This window comes from Carlito syrichta, unplaced genomic scaffold (genome assembly GCF_000164805.1).
Source record: "Carlito syrichta isolate Samal-C Ts95f unplaced genomic scaffold, Tarsius_syrichta-2.0.1 Scaffold305037, whole genome shotgun sequence".
NCBI lineage: Eukaryota > Metazoa > Chordata > Mammalia > Primates > Tarsiidae > Carlito > Carlito syrichta.
In genome coordinates, this window is record NW_007249133.1 from 50,796 (window position 1) to 61,557 (window position 10,762).

Genomic DNA, 10,762 nt, shown 5'->3' on the forward strand with positions numbered 1-10,762 from the left:
TCCCGCCCGGGGCCGCCACTGCTGGGGGCGCAGGGTCCTGCTCCTCCAAGCTCCGGATCCCAGGAGGTGAGGAGGACACGGGCGGGCAGCGGAGTTTCCTTCCCACCCTTCCTGCCGGTTGGAAACTCGAACCCTAGCTTGAATTGTGAAAAGTCTGGCTGGAAAATAACCGATCAGGGACGGCGCGCTGTGGGTAGTAATTGATTATGGGGGGTTGAGATGAACCTCGGGCGTCTTGTTTATGATCCGGAATAACCACCGCGTCGAAGCATGGCGGGGCAATGTATTGATTTTAGGGAGTCTGGAATTAGCCTGCAGCTGTAGAATAATATATATTTTTGAAAAAGCTTGGATGCTTCTAAGATGTTAAACAACCTTAAAATCGAGGTTTTCTTAAAACGAAAAGTAAGAAATTATAGCGGTGTTCATTAGGGGAAAATTTGATGTTAAGTTATCACATTTACTTATCCTAGGTAACTTTTCTTTTAAACCAACTTTTCATATTCTTGAAGTCCGCCGCCTTTAAAAACGCGTGTAATGTGTTTATAAGCATACTGCATACTCTTCTAGAAACTGATAGAACATTTTAAGGATGTATAATTACTGAGAATTTGGCTAGAGATCAAGAATATACCCTTCACTAATACAGCATTATTAAAAAATTCTTGCTGAAGGCATGAAAACTTTGCTAAAGTGCTTTTTACTCCCCTTGTGTGTCATTTATCAAAAGAACTAGATGGAACAAACAAAAGACACTGAAGGAAAAAAAGATGTTTTAATCATGATACAAACGAACACCAGCAATTTATTTTTGGGTGATTTCCTAGCTTAAGTGACAGACTCTTAAGTCTATATTTAAGACAAATGTAGGCTACAGGGGCTGTCAGATACAATCTGACTGGTGTTCTGACAGATCATATTAATATATGTGATTAGGAATAATGTCCTGCCTCTGCTATTAACTTACAGTGACTTTGGGCATTCACCCATCTTTCTGGGCCTTAGTTTCTTCATTTATAAAACAAAGGGATTGGAGACCAGTGCGGTGTCTCACACCTGTAATCCCAGCACTTTGGGAGACCAAGGCAGGAGGATTGCTTGATCCCAGGAGTTCGAGACTAGCCTGGACAACATAGCGAGACCACGTCTCTACAAAAAAATAAAAAATCAGCCAGCTCCTCGGGAGGCCGAGGTGGAAGGGTCGCCTGAGCCCAGGAGATTGAGGCTGTGGTGAGCCCTGATTGCACCACTCCAACCTGGGTGACAGAGTGAGATCCCAACTCAAAAACAAACAAATAAATAAATAAAATGATTGGACTAGGCGATTGCTAAGACTTATTTCACATAAAAATATTTTATCTCTCAAGTTTATAACTTTGGTAAGAAGTAACCAAAATACGTACACTCGAAAAAAAAAAGTATGTCTGAATCCTTTCTTTATGTTTTCATTTCCATGATGAATGGAAATAGTTGTCACTTTGTACTGAATGCCAGCCGTACCGTGAATTCCAAGAAGCCCTTTATATAGATTATTTTAACATAACATGACTATATATTGCATAGTAATCCCAGTTTACGGATAGTGATACTGAGGCATGGAAATTTTAAGCTCCCTGCTCAAAGTTGCAGTTGGTAAGAGCTCAATCAAAGATGTATCCTGGCAGGGGGCAGTGGCTTGTGCCTGTAATGCTAGCACTTTGGGAGGCCAAGGCAGGAGAATTGCTTGAACCCAGGAATTCAAGACCAGCGTGGACAACAGGATGAGACCTTGTCTCTGGAAAAATAAATAAATAAATAAACAAACAAACAGATAAATAAATAAATAAAACTAGCCTGATATGGTGGCATGCGCCTGTAGTCCTAGCTATTCGGGAGACTGAGGTGGGGTGAATGCCTGAGCTCAGCAGTTGGAGGCTGCAGTGAGCTGTGATGGTGCCACTACACTCCAGGAGACAGAGTGAGACTCCAATGAAAAAAAAAGTAAGAACCGGCTCGGTGGCTCAGCCTGTAGTCCCGCACCTTTGGGAGGCTGAGGTGAGTGGATTGCCTAAGCCCGTGGGTTCGAGACCCGCCTGGGCAGCGAGATCTCATCTCTACAATAAATCAAAAAATTAGCCGGGCGTGGTAGCGCGTGCCTGTAGTTCCAGCTACTTGGAAGGCTGAGGCGGAAGGATCGCCGGAGCCCAGCAGGTCGAGGCTGCGGTGGCCGCGAGCGACCACAGCACTCCAGTCTGGGCGACAGAGTGAGACTCCAACTCAAAAAAAAAAAAAAAAAAAATAGGTAAGAGAAAAAGCTAGACCCAAGGAAAAAGGGTGTCAGAGCCAAATTAGCTGTGACTAAACTCTTGTTCATATTCCCACGATTAATGATAATGGCATGCCACATTTGTTGAATGTATAGGAATTCTCTAAAGTAACTTTATATTTAAGTATATTTAGTAAAATAACTTTATATTTAACCATGAATTAAATTGTATTGTCCTGAATTGCAGATGAAGAAGCCGAGGCAGAAAGACCTATGTCCTGAGAAGAACTACAAAGAAGATACTTTTTATCTTAGATTAAGTGTATGATCCTTTATTCTGAAATGTATAGATTGGGAGCACAATATGCAATCCTGAAATATGGGGGGAGACTTGGGGCCAAACTAAACCCACTCCTTTATTTTATATTTGAGGAAACTGAGAGCTAGAAAAGTTAAGAAACTCACTTAAGGTCACAAGTTCTATTTTTCCAGTGACGACTTTAGTCACTTGTACATACCCATAAAACTATTAAGTGAAAAGTATCCTGACAGGTTAACTTGGTCATTCATTGTTTGATGTGTTGTCAAACCAAATGACACCTCATGTTGCTCTTCTGCTTTATTGAAAATTCCAGGGTTGTCCTGAATTGGATGCAAAATCCTTGAGGCCAGCAACTGTATTATATATCTCTCTAGTCCTGCTAGGGTTTAGCAAAATGGTTAATCTATTGAGTAAATGATTTTGTTAGCTATTTGCCCATGGCAAGTCATTACTTTATACGCTGGCTACTAAATCTATACAGTGTAAGCATATTGCTGTCTATTTTTCACTTTACATAGAGGACAGCTAGACAGTTGACAGATGCTTGTAAAGTGTATAGCGCTCCTTAGATGATTGTTTGGTTATAAAATATAGCATGTTGCCATGGAAAGATTTGGATAGGCATTTCCCTGATATTTTTTGGGGAAAAAAAATCACACAGCTAAATGTCAAACACAGTTCAGTATGCCTCTCTCTGTCTCTCTGCTCTTCTCTGTCTTTCCAGCTCACTGTCTCCCTGTATCTCTCTCTTTTTTGACTTGGAAAGAACTTTTTTCTTGTTGCAAAGATACTGTTAAGCCATGTAAGAAATTCAGACAGTATAGAAATAGGGGGAAAAAAAAAATCACCAGACACGCCCTAGCTTGAAGGTTTTGGTGAACATCCAGCCAGAGAGATGTCTTTCTTCTCTTAACTCCTGTTGAATCAGGGTGAGAGCTGAATTATTTATGGAAACCATTTACAGTTTAAAGTTCTTCTAAGTCTTAGTATTCTGTCTCTCCTAGGCAGTTCAGGCTTTACACAAATAAAGATATTTGTTGAACAATGAAGATAAACATACTGCTAATACACCAGACTATTCCATGCAAGATAGAAGCACAGAAAGTTGATTTCCCCAGGTTGCACTCCTGATTTTCTCCTTGCACAAGGTAGTGCTGGGGGCTCAGGGGGCGTCTTTGCATGGACAGAGGATGCCCCTGTGTCCCGGACGTGAGGCCACACAGGAAGCCGTATCACCCCAGCCCTGTTGCCTTGGTAGAGGTGTGGCAGAAGAGGAGGAGGAGGGTGGAGTTGAGGCTCAGAAGGCTGTGATGATACAAAGGCTGTGTTTTCTGATTCCACTGTGACACCCTATACACTTTAAAATGTACCCGTCCAAGGCCCTCCCCCAGTTGCTGGGCAGGTGGTCACAGGCCCTTTTCTGGTGCAGTCAGGCGTAAGTCTGGCTTTACCTCAAAATGGGGGCGGGATGCTGATAGGGCATTTCTCATTCATTTATTCAGGATTCTGAAAACCTAGAATGGGCCCTCTTTTCTATAAAGGGGAAACACTGACTGCTGGAATAATTGTCCATAAAATGTTTTGAAATCATACTCACAAAATTATTAGGTATAAAGGGAGACTGGGAGGGTTGTCTTTGACAGAGGCAATGGTAGATTTTTCTAGATAAATTTGAATGCAAATGCATTGAAAATATTTGTCTTAAAGAGTATGTTTTTTGATTGTGGTTTAATTCCATCAATGTATTTGTTATTCAGAACTTCTTTTTGGCCAGGCATACTTTCTTGGTTTAAACTGTAGACTTGAGCATAGAGTTTTTCCACGCTTTACTTTATTAGGGGCTTAGCATGGCTTTAATCTACCATCTGTTCTCGTCTTGGCACACCAGCGCCTCAGAGCTGTTGGGAGGGGCTAAGGACGTTTCCCACATTTTCAAGGTTAGGGAAAGAGCTACCTTTATGAATAGATTTCAAACGACTCTCAGCAAGACAATGGCGCAGAGTTGGGGTAAAAATGCATTTCATTCTCTGAAGCACAAGGTCCCCTGTCTGTCTTTAGTTTTGCTGAAAGGCAATTAGCATTTCAACTAGCCAATTTGGTTACATGCAACGAAGTCCTTGCGTTTGTAATTTGCGGCGCTCCGTCTGTGACTGTTGAGTGCTGGGTCTTATGTAATCCCCTCCAAGAAGCCTTCTGTCCTGCCGTTATTGTTGCTGCTCTTAAGTAACTCATCAACAGAGAGTTTTCCTCGCTTCAACTGCAGGGTGCCGTAGGGCAAGGAAAATGAAATACCAAGTGAATGAGGGGATGATTGTCATTGTAAATAGTCATCATTGAAATGAGGCATAGGTTGAAAGGTCCAGAATAGCTTTAAATAAAATGTGACTCCAAAGAGGCATCGTGTGCACTGTTACGTTTACTTCTGCATACAGTAAGCACAATAAACATAGGCAGTAATTGAATTAGCATGGCTCAAAATTAGCAAAGAAGAAGCAGTTCTTCATTATTTATATTAACTCAGCTCTCTTTATGCAAGAAATAATTCTGTGGAGAATAAGTATAAAAAGGAAAAGATTCTTAAGTGCTCCAAGAAGTGCACGAGTGCCCTGAACCACTTGTTCAAGGCTTTGTGTCTGTGTGCTAATGGAAAGTAAGATTTTGTTAGTGTCTTTAATCATGAGTTCTGATCATCAGGTGATATTAATATACTTCATGTATGCACTCATTCCTCTGAAGGAACCATTGTGTGTTACGATAATCCTTTTGTTAGGATAATTGGAGTGATAGTATCCTGTAATCCTTGTTATGGGGCAGTAGTTCAATGTAGCACATCTTTTAATGCAACACTGTTTTTGCATAGTTGTACTTATGTAATTATTTGGAAGTAAAAAAAATACATTTTCATTCTTCAAATGTTTGACTGAAAGAAGGCATAATAGTAAGTGTTTTAGATACAAGCCTTGCATCAGTATAATTTTGAGATCATATATGAAATAATTGTCATCTATACTTTCAATCTGTGATTATAAAGCCGGATCTTTTAACTATAGAGCCATTAGTGTTTATTAAGCTAAGTTCAACAGTGTTGATGAGCCTGAATGAAACTAAGAGGTTTCTCCAGTCTTCTGGCAGACTAGTCAGCTAAGGTTGGAAAATGTTCTGGAAAAAGTGGGACTTGATCTGGTCTTTAGAAAGTGGTAGAGCAGAGGGAAGGTGGAGAGGTGGAAAGATGGGCCTCGAGAATAGCTTAGATCAGGAGTGTCCAGCCTTTTGGCTTCCCTGGGCCGCATGGAGTAACCTTTTGACTTTTCTGGGCTGCATCGAATAAAGAGGAATTGTCTTGGGCCACACATAAATTATATAATATAGTTAGTGTATCTACATGATAAGACATTTATTTTTAAATATTTTTATTATACACTTTAGAGAAATAAGAGCAATATAAAACTAGTGGGAGATTTGGCCTTGTTTTTGTAAAACTAATCTATCAGTGTCTGGTTGGATGGAAGTGGTCACAGTTCTTAGCGTGTTCTCAAGGTGCTCGTCTTCATAATTGAAAACAACTGCTCACAGATATATGTGTTGCCAAAGAGGGATGTCATAATAAGGTGTGACTGTGAACTTCAAAAATGGAACTACACATGGGATCACAATGAAAATAAATGCTAAAAACACATGATGGTAAAAGAGTTTGTGGGGCTGCATTGCTAGCTGTCCTGGACCACATGCAGTCTGCAGATCATGGGTTGGACATACCTGGCTTAGATCAAAGTGTAAAGGCAACATTCATCCAGGTTTCTTGTCCCCCACACATGTTAGATTACCTGCCTAGAACTGTTGAAGGAAGAGAAAGATGGCTGGAAGTGCAAAGCATGTTGGGTTGAGATATAATTCACACTCCAAAAACCCTCGCCTTTCAAAGTGTATAATTCAGTGGTATTTTGTATATTTACAAAATGTTGTGCAGCCATCATCATGATCAATTCCAGAATATTTTCATCACCTCCAAAAGAAACCCTGTACCCATTAGCTTTCACTCCCCATCTGTCCCTCCCTCCCCTCCCTCCAGTTCCTGGAAACCAGTAATCAATTTTCTGTCTCTATAGATGTGCCTATTCTGGACATTGCTTGTAAATAGAATTATCATAAATAGATTTGTGTCAATCTTCTTTCACTTAGCAGAATGTTTTTAAGATTCATTCAGGCCATTGCTTTATTAAACTCTGGTATGGCCATGTGATTCTCTGAGCTATGGCTGCCACCATGTTTTCCTAAGATTTGGCCCTCTCTCCTACCTTAGAGAAGTGAATCTTCTCTCTTTCTCCTTCTCTCTCATTCACTTTCTAAATAAACTATATATTTTTCTTAAAAAAAAAGATTCATGTTATACTGTGAAATACTATTTATCAATTAATGGATAGTCAGGTTGGCTCTACTTCTTTGACTGTCATGAGTAATACTGCTGTAAACATTTGTGTATACGTTTTTGTGCAGAAGGGTTTTTGGTTCTCTTGGTTATATATCTAGGAGTGGATTTGCTGGGTCCTATTGTCACCCTGTGTTTCACTGTTTTAAGAATTGCCAACTGTTTTCCAAAGAGTGTGTATCATTTTATATCCCCACCAACAACATGTGAGTGTTTCAGTTTCTCACCTCTTCATCAACACTTGTTATTGTCTGTCTTATTAATTCTAGCCATCCTAATAGTTGTGAAGCGGTATCTCATTCAGGTTTTGATTTGCATTTCTCTAATGACTAATGATGATAAGCATCTTTTCATATGCTTGTTGGTCATTTGTATATCTTGTGGATAAATGTCTATTCATTTCCTTTGTCCATTTTTAAAACGAGTTGTTTTTTATTGTTATAATAGTTCTTTGTTTATTTTGGACCTGACTCCATTATCATGTATATCCATTTGCAAGTATTTTATTGTGTGTTTGTCTTTCTGCTTTCTTGATAGTGTCCTTTGAAGCAAAGAGTTTTAAATTTTGATGAATTAGTTTATTTAATTTGTATTTGATTGTGCATTTGGTATCATTTCTAAGAAACCATTGTTTAAGCCAGGGTCACAAAGATTTACACCTGTGTTTTATTCTAAGAGTTTTATACTTCTATTTCTTATATTTAGATTTTTATTACATTTTGTGTTAATTTCTTACATGGTGTGAATTAGGGGTTCACCTTCCTTCATTTACAGTAGATATTCAGTTGTCCAGACACCATTTGTTGAAGGAATTGTGTGTCTAGATTTAGATTTCTCTGAGTTTATCTCATTTGGAGTTTACTGAGGTTTTCAGATTAATGTTTTTCATCAAATTTGGAAAATTGTCAGCCAATGTTTCTTTACATATTTCTTTATCCCCTTTCTCTCACTTCTCTTCTTTTGGGACTATGCATATGGTGTCCTATAGGACTCTGAAGCTCTGTTCATATTACTTCCTTGTCTCTGTTATCTTTAAGTTCACTGATTCACTCTTCTGTCTGCTCAAATCAGCTGTTGAGGCCTTCAAATGAATTTTTAAATACAGTTATCATACTTCTCGATTTCAAAGTTTCTATTAAAAAAAATAATTTCTTTGTTTTTATTGCTGTCCATTTGGTGGGAAATCGTTTTTTGTTTTTTTTTTTTTTTTTTGAGTTGGAGTCTTACTCTGTCACCCAGACTGGAGTGCAGTGGCCGCTCCTGGCCACCGCAGCCTCGACCTGCTTGGCTTCAGCGATCCTTCCGCCTCAGCCTTCCAAGTAGCTGGAATTACAGGCACGTGCTACCATGCCTGGCTGATTTTTTGATTTATTGTAGAGATGAGGTCTCGCTGCCCAGGCAGTTCTCGAACCCATGGGCTCAGGCAATCCACTCACCTCAGCCTCCCAAAGGTGCGGGATTACAGGTTAGTACTTGGATGGGAAATCGTTTTCATACCTTTTAATTTGTAGTTATGCAGACATGTTTTCTCTCAGTTCTTTGAAAATATTTAAAACAACTGATAGAAAGTTTTGTCAAGACCAACATCTGGTATGTTTCCCAGGACAATTTCTATTGATTGCTTTTTTCCCCTATGTATTGGCCACACTTTCTTGTTTCTTTCTGTTTGATAAATTTTTTTTCTTGAAAATTAGTCATTAATATAATGTGTTGCTGCTGCTTTTGTTGTCTGTTTAGTAAATTTTGTGAAGTAATTTTTGAATTATATATTCTTATGTATGGCCACTGTAATTTCTGCTTGGTTAGCTTAGTGATCAGTTAATGATTGGGCAGAGATTTTTCTTAAATACTGGGAAACTGGAAGTCTCCCAGTTTTTGCTGAGAACCTACATGTGCATGTTGGAGCATGCCTTCAGGTCAGCCAGGAAGTTTTTCAACTCTACCTTAGCCTTCACTTCCTGCTGTACACAGCCTCTTAGAGAGTCAGCCAGAGGAAGGAATGTAGGGCTTTCAGAGGATTTTCATAAGCATGTGCATAGCCCTATACCTGTATGCCATCTTCTGAATTCCAGAAATATGTCAGAGCTTTATAAAACCTCTACAAACTTGTAATTGCCTAGTCCTCTCTTTTAAACTTTTAGTCATCTTATTATTTGCCCTAGCTATTATCTAACACCTCTGGCAGCTGTTAAGTTAAATAATTGCCTTTAAACATGTTTGAAAAACATCCCTAGAGAAAAAGCCTTTTTAAAACTGGGTGAATTTTGAGTTAGGTCACATAAAGATACCCTGTTGAGTAGAATCTTCCAAGGAATCACCAGCTAAATAAAATAATGACAATTTTCTGTGAATAAGGCTTTGATGGACTTTCCAGCCCATTCTATTCCTTTCAGTGGCTGCCAGGCTGCTGGTTTTCACTGTGATTCTAGGCTGTTGATTTTTAAGGCAACCTTGGAGCTGGAAGGGTTGTATGGGACTAGGTCAAGTCTAAATACAACAAAGTTCATTGTTCTTCTGGAGATTCGGCTATTTTTCTTTAATGAATGTTCGTTGACATTCTACAAGCTTTTGGTTAATTTCCGAAGTTCTACAAAAGTTGATTTTGACAAATTTTTGCCAGTGTTCTCATCATTTTTATGCAGGAGAGGATTATAGGAGATTCTTATTCTGGTACTTGCACTGGCTTGGATTTTTAGATCAAGGATCAGGGTTTGTTAGACGTCAGGGAACTACTTCAGCTTTTGAACAATAGATTGATATAAAAGCAGTCTTGAAGATTTTACTCTTGGTAGTGTGTGAAAGGCTGATTGGAATGGGCAGAAGAAAACAGATTCATGAAAGCAATAACAATGAATGTATGGTGATAAGTTCTTGTTTGGTGTAGAGGCAAAACAACGTAAAATGAGGGACGAGAGTCATTTAAAAAAAGGGATCAACAGTAGTATTCAGTGACCTATTGCCTTCTATCTGTGTTTAAGCAGGCTTGATATCTGTGAAATAAAATGAAAGTACTTTCATCTGAAGAATAAGTCATCCTGTCATTCATTCTTTCATCAAATATACTATGTGGACTGCTGTGCTAGGTGTTGGGAATAAGAGTGAACAATTTTGAGAGTCTAACATTTGAGACCATATGGTGTTTACTTTGGGACTAGGAAAAGAAGGGTCTTTTTTATGGTGAGAGGAGGAAATAAAGTAATTGGGAGGAAGTGGAAGAAGAAGGGACTGGATAGGAGGAATGGTGCATCAGAGAATCTATCCATTCTCCTACTCACCCACCAAGAAGGTGGGCAAATCAGCCAGGGGGCATGTAGATTGTATTTATCTCAGGGTCAAGTTATGGAGCAAGTGCATCACATATGATTTGAAAGTTTTATTACTTATATAGATCTCTGCTAATTAAGAAATGTAAGTCCACCAAATTGTGAGAACATAAAATAACACTTTCCAAACCACAGCTTCTCCCTCAGCACTGGGATGTAGATTTTTCTGAAAAGGGAAATGTCTTGTTGGCTGGCATCGTGATTGACCTATCCAGGATATGCTAAAATTAGATATGTATTTGAATATTATCTGATGTCCCCTGAATCTGTTCCCTGATGGTTTCTGTCTTTTCAGCAGAGACTTATCCAAATTACAGTCATGCATTGCTTAATGATGAGGGTATCTTCTGAGAAGTGTATTTTTAAGTGATTTTATCATTGTGCGAACTCATAGAGAATACTCACAAAAAAATAATTTAAATCAATAATTCTTCTTGACAGAAAAA